At 66.2% G+C, this 15670-nt stretch overlaps 12 pseudogenes; all 12 read left to right on the top strand.

Moving 5' to 3' along the window:
* The first annotated feature begins 689 nt into the window (after positions 1-689).
* Positions 690-808, top strand: LOC130705155 (5S ribosomal RNA; annotated as a pseudogene).
* Positions 809-1717: 909 nt separating this feature from the next.
* Positions 1718-1836, top strand: LOC130705280 (5S ribosomal RNA; annotated as a pseudogene).
* A 1939-nt stretch (positions 1837-3775) lies between these two features.
* On the top strand, positions 3776-3894 carry LOC130705130 (5S ribosomal RNA; annotated as a pseudogene).
* A 908-nt stretch (positions 3895-4802) lies between these two features.
* On the top strand, positions 4803-4921 carry LOC130705279 (5S ribosomal RNA; annotated as a pseudogene).
* Positions 4922-5831: 910 nt separating this feature from the next.
* On the top strand, positions 5832-5950 carry LOC130705397 (5S ribosomal RNA; annotated as a pseudogene).
* A 910-nt stretch (positions 5951-6860) lies between these two features.
* LOC130705337 (5S ribosomal RNA) lies at positions 6861-6979 on the top strand (annotated as a pseudogene).
* Positions 6980-8897: 1918 nt separating this feature from the next.
* Positions 8898-9016, top strand: LOC130705396 (5S ribosomal RNA; annotated as a pseudogene).
* A 910-nt stretch (positions 9017-9926) lies between these two features.
* LOC130705129 (5S ribosomal RNA) lies at positions 9927-10045 on the top strand (annotated as a pseudogene).
* A 908-nt stretch (positions 10046-10953) lies between these two features.
* LOC130705210 (5S ribosomal RNA) lies at positions 10954-11072 on the top strand (annotated as a pseudogene).
* A 910-nt stretch (positions 11073-11982) lies between these two features.
* LOC130705395 (5S ribosomal RNA) lies at positions 11983-12101 on the top strand (annotated as a pseudogene).
* Positions 12102-13010: 909 nt separating this feature from the next.
* LOC130705278 (5S ribosomal RNA) lies at positions 13011-13129 on the top strand (annotated as a pseudogene).
* A 1939-nt stretch (positions 13130-15068) lies between these two features.
* On the top strand, positions 15069-15187 carry LOC130705128 (5S ribosomal RNA; annotated as a pseudogene).
* The last annotated feature ends 483 nt before the right edge of the window (positions 15188-15670 follow it).

The raw sequence follows: 15670 nt of genomic DNA, 5'->3' as shown, positions 1-15670 counted from the left end.
ACTCCGCCGCAGGCCCGGGTGAAAACTGTGAGCCCCGTGAGGCCCTGTACCTGCCCCTGGCCGACCCCACCAGCGCCCAACCGCGCCGCAGCCACCTGTCTGCCCGTGTGTCTCTCCACAGCTCCCTCCAGAAAAAGCCCACCCTCCACCGTTTCACCATGGCAGGGGGCAGGAGTGGGGTCGTGGGCCAGACCGGTTCTCCGGGCCGGCCCGTCACCAGGCGCAGGGAACTTTGCTCGGCAGTTGGCGTGGGGGAAAGGGTGGCCTTGTTGGGTCTAAGGGGTCGTGCCGACTCAATGGTGGCTCCCAGTGGCTTCAGACCAACTGCCGTTGGGCAGGAGGGCCGGCCCGTTCGCGGCCGGGCTTCGCCTAGAACTGTGTGGGCAGACAGGGTGGCCAATGCCCAAGGGACCGCGGGCCACGGGCCCTTAAGCCCCTGGGGCCACGTCGTTGTGAGCGTCAAGCAGGATCTGGGGCAGAGTGCCAAGCGCCTATGGTCCTGGAGGGTCCCGCCTGACCTGAGCTGCGAGGTCACCCACGAGTCTGCCAACCCCGGGTCCCCGAGGCCTCCTGTCGCCTGCCTTGGTGGGCGGCTGGGCAGTGCTGGAGAGGGTTGGCTACCGGGCTGTCGGCAAGCCCCAGCACCAGCGAAGCTGAGCCTCAAGAGTCACCCCGTGGCCCCCACTGCCTTCTACGGCCATACCACCCTGAACGCGCCCCATCTCGTCTGATCCTGGAAGCTAAGCAGGGTCGGGCCTGGTTAGTACTTGGATGGGAGACTACATGGGAATACCGGGTGCTGTAGGCTTTTTTCCCTCCCGCACCACCTTCTCCTTTAGTCGCCCGTATCCGAGGCCGGCTCCTCCCCTGCCGGGCACCGCCGCAGGCCTCACCTCCTCAGGCCCCTCCCGACACAGTGTGCACCGGAAGGGGCGCCCCCAGCCGCACTGGCTGGACATGCGGCCAGAAGGAGGCCCTGTTAGGCAGCCGCACCCCAGCCGATCCTGGGGTGGCTGGCCTGGACCCAGACTCCACCGCAGGCCGGGGTGACAGCCGTGAGGCACGCGAAGCCCTCGTCCTGCACCTGACCACCTCCGCCAGCGCCCATCCGCGCCGCAGCCACCTGTCTGCCTGTGTGTCTCTCCACAGCTCCCTCCGGAAAAAGCCCACCCTCCGCTGTTTCGCCACGGCTAGGTGCGGGAGCGAGGTCGTGGGCCGGGTCCGGTTTTCCGAGCCGGCCGGCCACCATGCGCTGGGAACAGTGCTCAGTGGGTGGCGTGGGGGCAAGGGTGGTCTTGCTGGTTCCAATGGGCCGTGCCGCATCAATGGTGGCTCCCAGTGGCTTTGGGCTACCTGCCCTCAGGCAGGAGGGCCGGCCCAGCCGCGGCTGGACTGCACCTACTACTGCGTGGGTGGACAGGGTTGGGAATGCCCAAGGGACCGTGGACCACGGGCCCTTAAGCCTTCGGAGCCACGTCTTTGTGAGCATCGAGCGGGTTCTGGGGCGGTTCGCCAAGCACCTATGTGCCTGGATGTTCCCGCCAGAACTGAGCTACGAGGTCGTCCAAGACTCCACCACCCCCGGACCCCGAGGCCTGCTGTCGCCTGCCTGGGTGGGCCGCAGGGCCGTGTGCAGAGGGCTGGTCACCGGATTGGTGGTAATTCTCCAGCACCAGCGAAGCTGAGCCTCAAGAGGCACCCCGTGGCCCCTGCTGCCTTCTACGGCCTTACCACCCTAAACGCAACTCATCTCGTCTGGTCTTGGAAGCTAAGCAGGGTCGGCTCTGTTTACTACCTGGATGGGAGACCACCTGGGAATACTAGATGCTGTAGTATTTTTTGCCTCCCTATCTGCCTTTTCTTGTACTCGCCGGTGCTCGAGGCTCCCTCTGCTCCTGCCGGGCACAACTTCAGGCCTCATCTACTCAAGCCTCTCCCAACACATCGTGCTCTGGAGGGGGCCCAGCCCGCCCGTCTGGCTGGACATGCCGCCAGAAGGAGGCCCTGGAAGGCAGCCACACCCCACCCTCTCCCGGGGTGGCCGGCCCAGACCCAGAGTCCGCTGTAGGCCCGGGTGAAGATCGTGAGGCCCGCGAGGCACTGGTCCTGCCCCTGGCCGACCCCAGCAGCGCCCAGCCGTGCCGCAGCCACCTGTCTGCCCGTGTGTCTCTCCACAGCTCCCTCCAGAAAAAGCCCAGCCTCCACCGTTTCACCATGGCAGGGGGCGGGAGTGGGGTCGTGGGCCGTGACCAGTTCTCCAGGTCAGCTGACCTCCAGTACCCGGAACGGTGCGTGGATTTTGGCGTGGGTGCAAGGGTGGCTTTGCTGGGGCTAAGGGGCCGTGGCGGCCCAATGGTGGCTCCCACTGGCTTTGGGCCCACTGCCGTCAGGCAGGAGGGCTGGCCCGGCCTTGGCCGGGCTGCGCCTTGCACTGCGTGTGTGGACACAGTGGGGAATGCCAAAAGGACAGCAGGCCACTGGCCCTCCAGCCTCAGAGGCCACGTCCTTGTGAGCATCGAGTGGGATCTGGGGCGGAGCCTCAAGCGCCTACGGGTCTGGAGGTTCCCGCAAGAACTGGGCTGCAAGGTCGCCCAAGACTCTGCCACCTCCGTGTCCCCGAGGCCTCCTGTCGCCTGCCTGGGCAGGCAGCAGGGCCGTGCAGGAGAGGGCTGGCCACCGGCCTGGCGATAAGTCACCAGCACCAACGAAGCTGAGCCTCAAGAGGCACCACGTGGCCCCCGCTGCCTTCTATGGCCATACAACCGTGAGCGCTTCCCATCTCATCTGATCTCACAAGCTAAGCAGGATCAGGCCTGGTTAATACGTGGATGGGAGACTACATGGGAATACCGGGTGCTGTAGGCTTTTTTCCCTCCCACACCACCTTCTCCTTTAGTCGCCCGTGGCCGAGGCCGGCTCCTCCCCTGCCGGGCACCGCCGCAGGCCTCACCTCCTCAGGCCCCTCCCAACACAGCGTGCGCCGGAATGGGCGCCCCCAGCCGCACTGGCTGGACATGCGGCCAGAAGTCGGCCCTGTTAGGCAGCCACACCCCAGCCGCTCTCGGGGTGGCTGGCCCAGACCCAGACTCCACCGCAGGCCCGGGTGACAGCCGTGAGGCACGCGAAGCCCTCGTCCTGCACCTGACCACCTCCGCCAGCGCCCATCCGCGCCGCAGCCACCTGTCTGCCTGTGTGTCTCTCCACAGCTCCCTCCGGAAAAAGCCCACCCTCCGCTGTTTCGCCATGGCTGGGTGCGGGAGCGAGGCCGTGGGCCGGGTCCGGTTTTCCGAGCCGGCCGGCCACCATGCGCTGGGAACAGTGCTCAGTGGGTGGCGTGGGGGCAAGGGTGGCCTTGCTGGGTCCAATGGGCCGTGCCGCATCAATGGTGGCTCCGAGTGGCTTTGGGCTACCTGCCCTCAGGCAGGAGGGCCGGCCCAGCCGCGGCTGGACTGCACCTACTACTGCGTGGGTGGACAGGGTTGGGAATGCCCAAGGGACCGTGGACCACGGGCCCTTAAGCCTTCGGAGCCACGTCTTTGTGAGCGTCGAGCGGGATCTGGGGCGGTTCGTCAAGCGCCTATGTGCCTGGATGTTCCCGCCAGAACTGAGCTGCGAGGTCGTCCAAGACTCCACCAACCCCGGACCCCGAGGCGTGCTGTCGCCTGCCTGGGTGGGCCACAGGGCCTTGCTGCAGAGGGCTGGTCGCCGGACTGGCGGTAATTCGCCAGCACCAGCTAAGCTGAGCCTCAAGAGGCACCCCGTGGCCCCCGCTGCCTTCTACGGCCATACCACCCTAAACGCACCTCATCTCGTCTGATCTCGGAAGCTAAGCAGGGTCGGCTCTGTTTACTACCTGGATGGGAGACCACCAGGGAATACTAGAGGCTGGAGTATTTTTTGCCTCCCGATCTGCATTTTCTTGTAGTCGCCGGTGCTCGAGGCTTCCTCTGCTCCCACCGGGCATGCCTGCAGGCCTCATCTACTCAAGCCTATCCGAACACAGCGTGCGCTGGAGGGGGCCCAGCCCGCCCGTCTGGCTGGACATGCCGCCAGAAGGAGGCGCTGGAAGGCAGCCACACCCCACCCTCTCCCGGGGTGGCCGGCCCGCACCCAGACTCCGCCGCAGGCCCGGGTGTAGATTGTGAGGCCCGTGAGCCCCTCGACCTGCCCCTGGCCGACCCGACCAGCGCCCGTGCGTGCCGCAGCCACCTGTCTGCCCGTGTGTCTCTCCACAGCTCCCTCCAGAAAAAGCCCAGCCTCCACCGTTTCACCATGGCAGGGGGCGGGAGTGGGGTCGTGGGCCAGACTGGTTCTCTGGGCCGGCCGGTGACCAGGCGCAGAGAACTTTGCTCGGCAGTTGTCGTGGGGGAAAGGGTGGCCTTGTTGGGTCTAAGGGGTCGTGCCGACTCAAGGGTGGCTCCCAGTGGCTTCAGACCAACTGCCGTCGGGCAGGAGGGCCGGCCCGGCCACGGCCGTGCTTCGCCTAGAACTGTGTGGGCAGACAGGGTGGCCAATGCCCAAGGGACCGCGGGCCACGGGCCCTTAAGACCCCGGGGCCACGTCGTTGTGAGCGTCAAGCGGGATCTGGGGCGGAGGGCCAAGCGCCTATGGGCCTGGAGGGTCCCGCCTGACCTGAGCTGCGAGGTCACCCACGAGTCTGCCAACCCCGGGTCCCCGAGGACTCCTGTCACCTGCCTTGGCGGCGGCTGTGCCGTGCTGGAGAGGGTTGGCTACCGGGCTGTCGGCAAGCCCCAGCACCAGCGAAGCTGAGCCTCAAGAGGCACCCCGTGGCCCCTGCTGCCTTCTACGGCCTTACCACCCTAAACGCAACTCATCTCGTCTGGTCTTGGAAGCTAAGCAGGGTCGGCTCTGTTTACTACCTGGATGGGAGACCACCTGGGAATACTAGATGCTGTAGTATTTTTTGCCTCCCGATCTGCCTTTTCTTGTAGTCGCCGGTGCTCGAGGCTTCCTCTGCTCCTGCCGGGCACAACTTCAGGCCTCATCTACTCAAGCCTCTCCCAACACATCGTGCGCTGGAGGGGACCCAGCCCGCCCGTCTGGCTGGACATGCCGCCAGAAGGAGGCCCTGGAAGGCAGCCACACCCCACCCTCTCCCGGGGTGGCCGGCCCAGACCCAGAGTCCGCTGTAGGCCCGGGTGAAGATCGTGAGGCCCGCGAGGCCCTGGTCCTGCCCCTGGCCGACCCCAGCAGCGCCCATCCGCGCCGCAGCCACCTGTCTGCCCGTGTGTCTCTCCAAAGCTCCCTCCAGAAAAAGCCCAGCCTCCACCGTATCACCATGGCAGGGGGCGGGAGTGGGGTCGTGGGCCGTGACCAGTTCTCCAGGTCAGCTGACCTCCAGTACCCGGAATGGTGCGTGGATTTTGGCGTGGGTGCAAGGGTGGCTTTGCTGGGGCTAAGGGGCCGTGGCGGCCCAATGGTGGCTCCCACTGGCTTTGGGCCCACTGCCGTCAGGCAGGAGGGCTGGCCCGGCCTTGGCCGGGCTGTGCCTAGCACTGCGTGGGTGGACACAGTGGGGAATGCCAAAAGGACAGCAGGCCACTGGCCCTCCAGCCTCAGAGGCCACGTCCTTGTGAGCATCGAGTGGGATCTGGGGCGGAGCCTCAAGCGCCTACGGGTCTGGAGGTTCCCGCAAGAACTGGGCTGCAAGGTCGCCCAAGACTCTGCCACCTCCGTGTCCCCGAGGCCTCCTGTCGCCTGCCTGGGCAGGCAGCAGGGCCGTGCAGGAGAGGGCTGGCCACCGGCCTGGCGATAAGACACCAGCACCAACGAAGCTGAGCCTCATGAGGCACCACGTGGCCCCCGCTGCCTTCTATGGCCATACAACCCTGAGCGCATCCCATCTCATCTGATCTCACAAGCTAAGCAGGATCAGGCCTGGTTAATACTTGGATGGGAGACTACATGGGAATACCGGGTGCTGTAGGCTTTTTTCCCTCCCACACCACCTTCTCCTTTAGTCGCCCGTGGCCGAGGCCGGCTCCTCCCCTGCCGGGCACCGCCGCAGGCCTCACCTCCTCAGGCCCCTCCCAACACAGCGTGCGCCGGAATGGGCGCCCCCAGCCGCACTGGCTGGACATGCGGCCAGAAGTCGGCCCTGTTAGGCAGCCACACCCCAGCCGCTCTCGGGGTGGCTGGCCCAGACCCAGACTCCACCGCAGGCCCGGGTGACAGCCGTGAGGCACGCGAAGCCCTCGTCCTGCACCTGACCACCTCCGCCAGCGCCCATCCGCGCCGCAGCCACCTGTCTGCCTGTGTGTCTCTCCACAGCTCCCTCCGGAAAAAGCCCACCCTCCGCTGTTTCGCCATGGCTGGGTGCGGGAGCGAGGTCGTGGGCCGGGGCCGGTTTTCCGAGCCGGCCGGCCACCATGCGCTGGGAACAGTGCTCAGTGGTTGGCGTGGGGGCAAGGGTGGCCTTGCTGGTTCCAATGGGCCGTGCCGCATCAATGGTGGCTCCCAGTGGCTTTGGGCTACCTGCCCTCAGGCAGGAGGGCCGGCCCAGCCGCGGCTGGACTGCACCTACTACTGCGTGGGTGGACAGGGTTGGGAATGCCCAAGGGACCGTGGACCACGGGCCCTTAAGCCTTCGGAGCCACGTCTTTGTGAGCGTCGAGCGGGATCTGGGGCGGTTCGTCAAGCGCCTATGTGCCTGGATGTTCCCGCCAGAACTGAGCTGCGAGGTCGTCCAAGACTCCACCAACCCCGGTCCCCGAGGCCTGCTGTCACCTACTTGGGTGGGCCGCAGGGCCGTGCTGCAGAGGGCTGGTTGCCGGACTGGCGGTAATTCGACAGCACCAGCTAAGCTGAGCCTCAAGAGGCACCCCGTGGCCCCCGCTGCCTTCTACGGCCATACCACCCTAAACGCACCTCATCTCGTCTGATCTCGGAAGCTAAGCAGGGTCGGCTCTGTTTACTACGTGGATGGCAGACCACCAGGGAATACTAGAGGCTGGAGTATTTTTTGCCTCCCGATCTGCCTTTTCTTGTAGTCGCCGGTGCTCGAGGCTTCCTCTGCTCCCACCGGTCATGCCTGCAGGCCTCATCTACTCAAGCCTATCTCAACACAGCGTGCGCTGGAGGGGGCCCAGCCCGCCCGTCTGGCTGGACATGCCGCCAGAAGGAGGCGCTGGAAGGCAGCCACACCCCACCCTCTCCCGAGGTGGCCGGCCCGCACCCAGACTCCGCCGCAGGCCCGGGTGTAGATTGTGAGGCCCGCGAGCCCCTCGACCTGCCCCTGGCCGACCCGACCAGCGCCCATGCGCGCCGCAGCCACCTGTCTGCCCGTGTGTCTCTCCACAGCTCCCTCCAGAAAAAGCCCAGCCTCCACCGTTACACCATGGCAGGGGGCGGGAGTGGGGTCGTGGGCCAGACTGGTTCTCTGGGCCGGCCGGTCACCAGGCGCAGGGAACTTTGCTCGGCAGTTGTCGTGGGGGAAAGGGTGGCCTTGTTGGGTCTAAGGGGTCGTGCTGACTCAAGGGTGGCTCCCAGTGGCTTCAGACCAACTGCCGTCGGGCAGGAGCGCCGGCCCGGCCACGGCCGTGCTTCGCCTAGAACTGTGTGGGCAGACAAGGTGGCCAATGCCCAAAGGACCGCGGGCCACGGGCCCTTAAGACCCCGGGGCCACGTCGTTGTGAGCGTCAAGCGGGATCTGGGGCAGAGGGCCAAGCGCCTATGGGCCTGGAGGGTCCCGCCTGACCTGAGCAGCGAGGTCACCCACGAGTCTGCCAACCCCGGGTCCCCGAGGAGTCCTGTCACCTGCCTTGGCGGCGGCTGTGCCGTGCTGGAGAGGGTTGGCTACCGGGCTGTCGGCAAGCCCCAGCACCAGCGAAGCTGAGCCTCAAGAGGCACCCCGTGGCCTGCTGCCTTCTACGGCCTTACCACCCTAAACGCAACTCATCTCGTCTGGTCTTGGAAGCTAAGCAGAGTCGGCTCTGTTTACTACCTGGATGGGAGACCACCTGGGAATACTAGATGCTGTAGTATTTTTTGCCTCCCGATCTGCCTTTTCTTGTAGTCGCCGGTGCTCGAGGCTTCCTCTGCTCCTGCCGGGCACAACTGCAGACCTCATCTACTCAAGCCTCTCCCAACACATCGTGCGCTGGAGGGGGCCCAGCACGCCCGTCTGGCTGGACATGCCGCCAGAAGGAGGCCCTGGAAGGCAGCCACACCCCACCCTCTCCCGGGGTGGCCGGCCCAGACCCAGAGACCGCTGTAGGCCCGGGTGTAGATCGTGAGGCCCGCGAGGCCCTGGTCCTGCCCCTGGCCGACCCCAGCAGCGCCCATCCGCGCCGCAGACACCTGTCTGCCCGTGTGTCTCTCTACAGCTCCCTCCAGAAAAAGCCCAGCCTCCACCGTATCACCATGGCAGGGGGCGGGAGTGGGGTCGTGGGCCGTGACCAGTTCTCCAGGTCAGCTGACCTCCAGTACCCGGAATGGTGCGTGGATTTTGGAGTGGGTGCAAGGGTGGCTTTGCTGGGGCCCAATGGTGGCTCCCACTGGCTTTGGGCCCACTGCCGTCAGGCAGGAGGGCCGGCCCGGCCTTGGCCGGGCTGCGCCTAGCACTGCGTGGGTGGACACAGTGGGGAATGCCAAAAGGACAGCAGGCCACTGGCCCTCCAGCCTCAGAGGCCACGTCCTTGTGAGCATCGAGTGGGATCTGGGGCGGAGCCTCAAGCGCCTACGGGTCTGGAGGTTCCCGCAAGAACTGGGCTGCAAGGTCGCCCAAGACTCTGCCACCTCCGTGTCCCCGAGGCCTCCTGTCGCCTGCCTGGGCAGGCAGCAGGGCCGTGCAGGAGAGGGCTGGCCACCGGCCTGGCGATAAGACACCAGCACCAACGAAGCTGAGCCTCATGAGGCACCCCGTGGCCCCCGCTACCTTCTATGGCCATACAACCCTGAGCGCATCCCATCTCATCTGATCTCACAAGCTAAGCAGGATCAGGCCTGGTTAATACTTGGATGGGAGACTACATGGGAATACCGGGTGCTGTAGGCTTTTTTCCCTCCCACACCACCTTCTCCTTTAGTCGCCCGTGGCCGAGGCCGGCTCCTCCCCTGCCGGGCACCGCCGCAGGCCTCACCTCCTCAGGCCCCTCCCAACACAGCGTGCGCCGGAATGGGCGCCCCCAGCCGCACTGGCTGGACATGCGGCCAGAAGTCGGCCCTGTTAGGCAGCCACACGCCAGCCGCTCTCGGGGTGGCTGGCCCAGACCCAGACTCCACCGCAGGCCCGGGTGACAGCCGTGAGGCACGCGAAGCCCTCGTCCTGCACCTGACCACCTCCGCCAGCGCCCATCCGCGCCGCAGCCACCTGTCTGCCTGTGTGTCTCTCCACAGCTCCCTCCGGAAAAAGCCCACCCTCCGCTGTTTCGCCATGGCTGGGTGCGGGAGCGAGGTCGTGGGCCGGGTCCGGTTTTCCGGGCCGGCCGGCCACCATGCGCTGGGAACAGTGCTCAGTGGGTGGCGTGGGGGCAAGGGTGGCCTTGCTGGGTCCAATGGGCCGTGCCGCATCAATGGTGGCTCCCAGTGGCTTTGGGCTACCTGCCCTCAGGCAGGAGGGCCGGCCCAGCCGCGGCTGGACTGCACCTACTACTGCGTGGGTGGACAGGGTTGGGAATGCCCAAGGGACCGTGGACCATGGGCCCTTAAGCCTTCGGAGCCACGTCTTTGTGAGCGTCGAGCGGGATCTGGGGCGGTTCGTCAAGCGCCTATGTGCCTGGATGTTCCCGCCAGAACTGAGCTGCGAGGTCGTCCAAGACTCCACCAACCCCGGTCCCCGAGGCCTGCTGTCACCTACCTGGGTCGGCCGCAGGGCCGTGCTGCAGAGGGCTGGTTGCCGGACTGGCGGTAATTCGACAGCACCAGCTAAGCTGAGCCTCAAGAGGCACCCCGTGGCCCCCGCTGCCTTCTACGGCCATACCACCCTAAACGCACCTCATCTCGTCTGATCTCGGAAGCTAAGCAGGGTCGGCTCTGTTTACTACCTGGATGGGAGACCACCAGGGAATACTAGAGGCTGGAGTATTTTTTGCCTCCCGATCTGCCTTTTCTTGTAGTCGCCGGTGCTCGAGGCTTCCTCTGCTCCCACCGGGCATGCCTGCAGGCCTCATCTACTCAAGCCTATCCCAACACAGCGTGCGCTGGAGGGGGCCCAGCCTGCCCGTCTGGCTGGACATGCCGCCAGAAGGAGGCGCTGGAAGGCAGCCACACCCCACCCTCTCCCGGGGTGGCCGGCCCGCACCCAGACTCCGCCGCAGGCCCGGGTGTAGATTGTGAGGCCCGCGAGCCCCTCGACCTGCCCCTGGCCGACCCGACCAGCGCCCATGCGCGCCGCAGCCACCTGTCTGCCCGTGTGTCTCTCCACAGCTCCCTCCAGAAAAAGCCCAGCCTCCACCGTTTCACCATGGCAGGGGGCGGGAGTGGGGTCGTGGGCCAGACTGGTTCTCTGGGCCGGCCGGTCACCAGGCGCAGGGAACTTTGCTCGGCAGTTGTCGTGGGGGAAAGGGTGGCCTTGTTGGGTCTAAGGGGTCGTGCCGACTCAAGGGTGGCTCCCAGTGGCTTCAGACCAACTGCCGTCGGGCAGGAGGGCCGGCCCGGCCACGGCCGTGCTTCGCCTAGAACTGTGTGGGCAGACAGGGTGGCCAATGCCCAAGGGACCGCGGGCCACGGGCCCTTAAGACCCCGGGGCCACGTCGTTGTGAGCGTCAAGCGGGATCTGGGGCGGAGGGCCAAGCGCCTATGGGCCTGGAGGGTCCCGCCTGACCTGAGCTGCGAGGTCACCCACGAGTCTGCCAACCCCGGGTCCCCGAGGACTCCTGTCACCTGCCTTGGCGGCGGCTGTGCCGTGCTGGAGAGGGTTGGCTACCGGGCTGTCGGCAAGCCCCAGCACCAGCGAAGCTGAGCCTCAAGAGGCACCCCGTGGCCCCTGCTGCCTTCTACGGCCTTACCACCCTAAACGCACCTCATCTCGTCTGGTCTTGGAAGCTAAGCAGGGTCGGCTCTGTTTACTACCTGGATGGGAGACCACCTGGGAATACTAGATGCTGTAGTATTTTTTGCCTCCCAATCTGCCTTTTCTTGTAGTCGCCGGTGCTCGAGGCTTCCTCTGCTCCTGCCGGGCACAACTTCAGGCCTCATCTACTCAAGCCTCTCCCAACACATCGTGCGCTGGAGGGGGCCCAGCCCGCCCGTCTGGCTGGACATGCCGCCAGAAGGAGGCCCTGGAAGGCAGCCACACCCCACCCTCTCCCGGGGTGGCCGGCCCAGACCCAGAGTCCGCTGTAGGCCCGGGTGAAGATCGTGAGGCCTGCGAGGCCCTGGTCCTGCCCCTGGCCGACCCCAGCAGCGCCCATCCGCGCCGCAGCCACCTGTCTGCCCGTGTGTCTCTCCAAAGCTCCCTCCAGAAAAAGCCCAGCCTCCACCGTATCACCATGGCAGGGGGCGGGAGTGGGGTCGTGGGCCGTGACCAGTTCTCCAGGTCAGCTGACCTCCAGTACCCGGAATGGTGCGTGGATTTTGGCGTGGGTGCAAGGGTGGCTTTGCTGGGGCTAAGGGGCCGTGGCGGCCCAATGGTGGCTCCCACTGGCTTTGGGCCCACTGCCGTCAGGCAGGAGGGCCGGCCCGGCCTTGGCCGGGCTGCGCCTAGCACTGCGTGGGTGGACACAGTGGGGAATGCCAAAAGGACAGCAGGCCACTGGCCCTCCAGCCTCAGAGGCCACGTCCTTGTGAGCATCGAGTGGGATCTGGGGCGGAGCCTCAAGCGCCTACGGGTCTGGAGGTTCCCGCAAGAACTGGGCTGCAAGGTCGCCCAAGACTCTGCCACCTCCGTGTCCCCGAGGCCTCCTGTCGCCTGCCTGGGCAGGCAGCAGGGCCGTGCAGGAGAGGGCTGGCCACCGGCCTGGCGATAAGACACCAGCACCAACGAAGCTGAGCCTCATGAGGCACCCCGTGGCCCCCGCTGCCTTCTATGGCCATACAACCCTGAGCGCATCCCATCTCATCTGATCTCACAAGCTAAGCAGGATCAGGCCTGGTTAATACTTGGATGGGAGACTACATGGGAATACCGGGTGCTGTAGGCTTTTTTCCCTCCCACACCACCTTCTCCTTTAGTCGCCCGTGGCCGAGGCCGGCTCCTCCCCTGCCGGGCACCGCCGCAGGCCTCACCTCCTCAGGCCCCTCCCAACACAGCGTGCGCCGGAATGGGCGCCCCCAGCCGCACTGGCTGGACATGCGGCCAGAAGTCGGCCCTGTTAGGCAGCCACACGCCAGCCGCTCTCGGGGTGGCTGGCCCAGACCCAGACTCCACCGCAGGCCCGGGTGACAGCCGTGAGGCACGCGAAGCCCTCGTCCTGCACCTGACCACCTCCGCCAGCGCCCATCCGCGCCGCAGCCACCTGTCTGCCTGTGTGTCTCTCCACAGCTCCCTCCGGAAAAAGCCCACCCTCCGCTGTTTCGCCATGGCTGGGTGCGGGAGCGAGGTCGTGGGCCGGGTCCGGTTTTCCGGGCCGGCCGGCCACCATGCGCTGGGAACAGTGCTCAGTGGGTGGCGTGGGGGCAAGGGTGGCCTTGCTGGGTCCAATGGGCCGTGCCGCATCAATGGTGGCTCCCAGTGGCTTTGGGCTACCTGCCCTCAGGCAGGAGGGCCGGCCCAGCCGCGGCTGGACTGCACCTACTACTGCGTGGGTGGACAGGGTTGGGAATGCCCAAGGGACCGTGGACCACGGGCCCTTAAGCCTTCGGAGCCACGTCTTTGTGAGCATCGAGCGGGTTCTGGGGCGGTTCGCCAAGCACCTATGTGCCTGGATGTTCCCGCCAGAACTGAGCTACGAGGTCGTCCAAGACTCCACCACCCCCGGACCCCGAGGCCTGCTGTCGCCTGCCTGGGTGGGCCGGAGGGCCGTGTGCAGAGGGCTGGTCACCGGATTGGTGGTAATTCTCCAGCACCAGCGAAGCTGAGCCTCAAGAGGCACCCCGTGGCCCCTGCTGCCTTCTACGGCCTTACCACCCTAAACGCAACTCATCTCGTCTGGTCTTGGAAGCTAAGCAGGGTCGGCTCTGTTTACTACCTGGATGGGAGACCACCTGGGAATACTAGATGCTGTAGTATTTTTTGCCTCCCTATCTGCCTTTTCTTGTACTCGCCGGTGCTCGAGGCTCCCTCTGCTCCTGCCGGGCACAACTTCAGGCCTCATCTACTCAAGCCTCTCCCAACACATCGTGCTCTGGAGGGGGCCCCGCCCGCCCGTCTGGCTGGACATGCCGCCAGAAGGAGGCCCTGGAAGGCAGCCACACCCCACCCTCTCCCGGGGTGGCCGGCCCAGACCCAGAGTCCGCTGTAGGCCCGGGTGAAGATCGTGAGGCCCGCGAGGCCCTGGTCCTGCCCCTGGCCGACCCCAGCAGCGCCCAGCCGTGCCGCAGCCACCTGTCTGCCCGTGTGTCTCTCCACAGCTCCCTCCAGAAAAAGCCCAGCCTCCACCGTTTCACCATGGCAGGGGGCGGGAGTGGGGTCGTGGGCCGTGACCAGTTCTCCAGGTCAGCTGACCTCCAGTACCCGGAACGGTGCGTGGATTTTGGCGTGGGTGCAAGGGTGGCTTTGCTGGGGCTAAGGGGCCGTGGCGGCCCAATGGTGGCTCCCACTGGCTTTGGGCCCACTGCCGTCAGGCAGGAGGGCTGGCCCGGCCTTGGCCGGGCTGCGCCTTGCACTGCGTGTGTGGACACAGTGGGGAATGCCAAAAGGACAGCAGGCCACTGGCCCTCCAGCCTCAGAGGCCACGTCCTTGTGAGCATCGAGTGGGATCTGGGGCGGAGCCTCAAGCGCCTACGGGTCTGGAGGTTCCCGCAAGAACTGGGCTGCAAGGTCGCCCAAGACTCTGCCACCTCCGTGTCCCCGAGGCCTCCTGTCGCCTGCCTGGGCAGGCAGCAGAGCCGTGCAGGAGAGGGCTGGCCACCGGCCTGGCGATAAGTCACCAGCACCAACGAAGCTGAGCCTCAAGAGGCACCACGTGGCCCCCGCTGCCTTCTATGGCCATACAACCCTGAGCGCTTCCCATCTCATCTGATCTCACAAGCTAAGCAGGATCAGGCCTGGTTAATACGTGGATGGGAGACTACATGGGAATACCGGGTGCTGTAGGCTTTTTTCCCTCCCACACCACCTTCTCCTTTAGTCGCCCGTGGCCGAGGCCGGCTCCTCCCCTGCCGGGCACCGCCGCAGGCCTCACCTCCTCAGGCCCCTCCCAACACAGCGTGCGCCGGAATGGGCGCCCCCAGCCGCACTGGCTGGACATGCGGCCAGAAGTCGGCCCTGTTAGGCAGCCACACCCCAGCCGCTCTCGTGGTGGCTGGCCCAGACCCAGACTCCACCGCAGGCCCGGGTGACAGCCGTGAGGCACGCGAAGCCCTCGTCCTGCACCTGACCACCTCCGCCAGCGCCCATCCGCGCCGCAGCCACCTGTCTGCCTGTGTGTCTCTCCACAGCTCCCTCCGGAAAAAGCCCACCCTCCGCTGTTTCGCCATGGCTGGGTGCGGGAGCGAGGTCGTGGGCCGGGTCCGGTTTTCCGAGCCGGCCGGCCACCATGCGCTGGGAACAGTGCTCAGTGGGTGGCGTGGGGGCAAGGGTGGCCTTGCTGGGTGCAATGGGCCGTGCCGCATCAATGGTGGCTCCGAGTGGCTTTGGGCTACCTGCCCTCAGGCAGGAGGGCCGGCCCAGCCGCGGCTGGACTGCACCTACTACTGCGTGGGTGGACAGGGTTGGGAATGCCCAAGGGACCGTGGACCACGGGCCCTTAAGCCTTCGGAGCCACGTCTTTGTGAGCGTCGAGCGGGATCTGGGGCGGTTCGTCAAGCGCCTATGTGCCTGGATGTTCCCGCCAGAACTGAGCTGCGAGGTCGTCCAAGACTCCACCAACCCCGGACCCCGAGGCGTGCTGTCGCCTGCCTGGGTGGGCCACAGGGCCTTGCTGCAGAGGGCTGGTCGCCGGACTGGCGGTAATTCGCCAGCACCAGCTAAGCTGAGCCTCAAGAGGCACCCCGTGGCCCCTGCTGCCTTCTACGGCCATACCACCCTAAACGCACCTCATCTCGTCTGATCTCGGAAGCTAAGCAGGGTCGGCTCTGTTTACTACCTGGATGGGAGACCACCAGGGAATACTAGAGGCTGGAGTATTTTTTGCCTCCCGATCTGCCTTTTCTTGTAGTCGCCGGTGCTCGAGGCTTCCTCTGCTCCCACCGGGCATGCCTGCAGGCCTCATCTACTCAAGCCTATCCCAACACAGCGTGCGCTGGAGGGGGCCCAGCCCGCCCGTCTGGCTGGACATGCCGCCAGAAGGAGGCGCTGGAAGGCAGCCACACCCCACCCTCTCCCGGGGTGGCCGGCCCGCACCCAGACTCCGCCGCAGGCCCGGGTGTAGATTGTGAGGCCCGTGAGCCCCTCGACCTGCCCCTGGCTGACACGACCAGCGCCCGTGCGTGCCGCAGCCACCTGTCTGCCCGTGTGTCTCTCCACAGCTCCCTCCAGAAAAAGCCCAGCCTCCACCGTTTCACCATGGCAGGGGGCGGGAGTGGGGTCGTGGGCCAGACTGGTTCTCTGGGCCGGCTGGTCACCAGGCGCAGGGAACTTTGCTCGGCAGTTGTCGTGGGGGAAAGGGTG

Source organism: Balaenoptera acutorostrata, chromosome 16 (assembly GCF_949987535.1).
Source record: "Balaenoptera acutorostrata chromosome 16, mBalAcu1.1, whole genome shotgun sequence".
NCBI classification, from domain to species: domain Eukaryota; kingdom Metazoa; phylum Chordata; class Mammalia; order Artiodactyla; family Balaenopteridae; genus Balaenoptera; species Balaenoptera acutorostrata.
The sequence above is the reverse complement of the archived record's forward strand: the minus strand, read 5'-3'. Positions and strand labels throughout refer to the sequence as shown.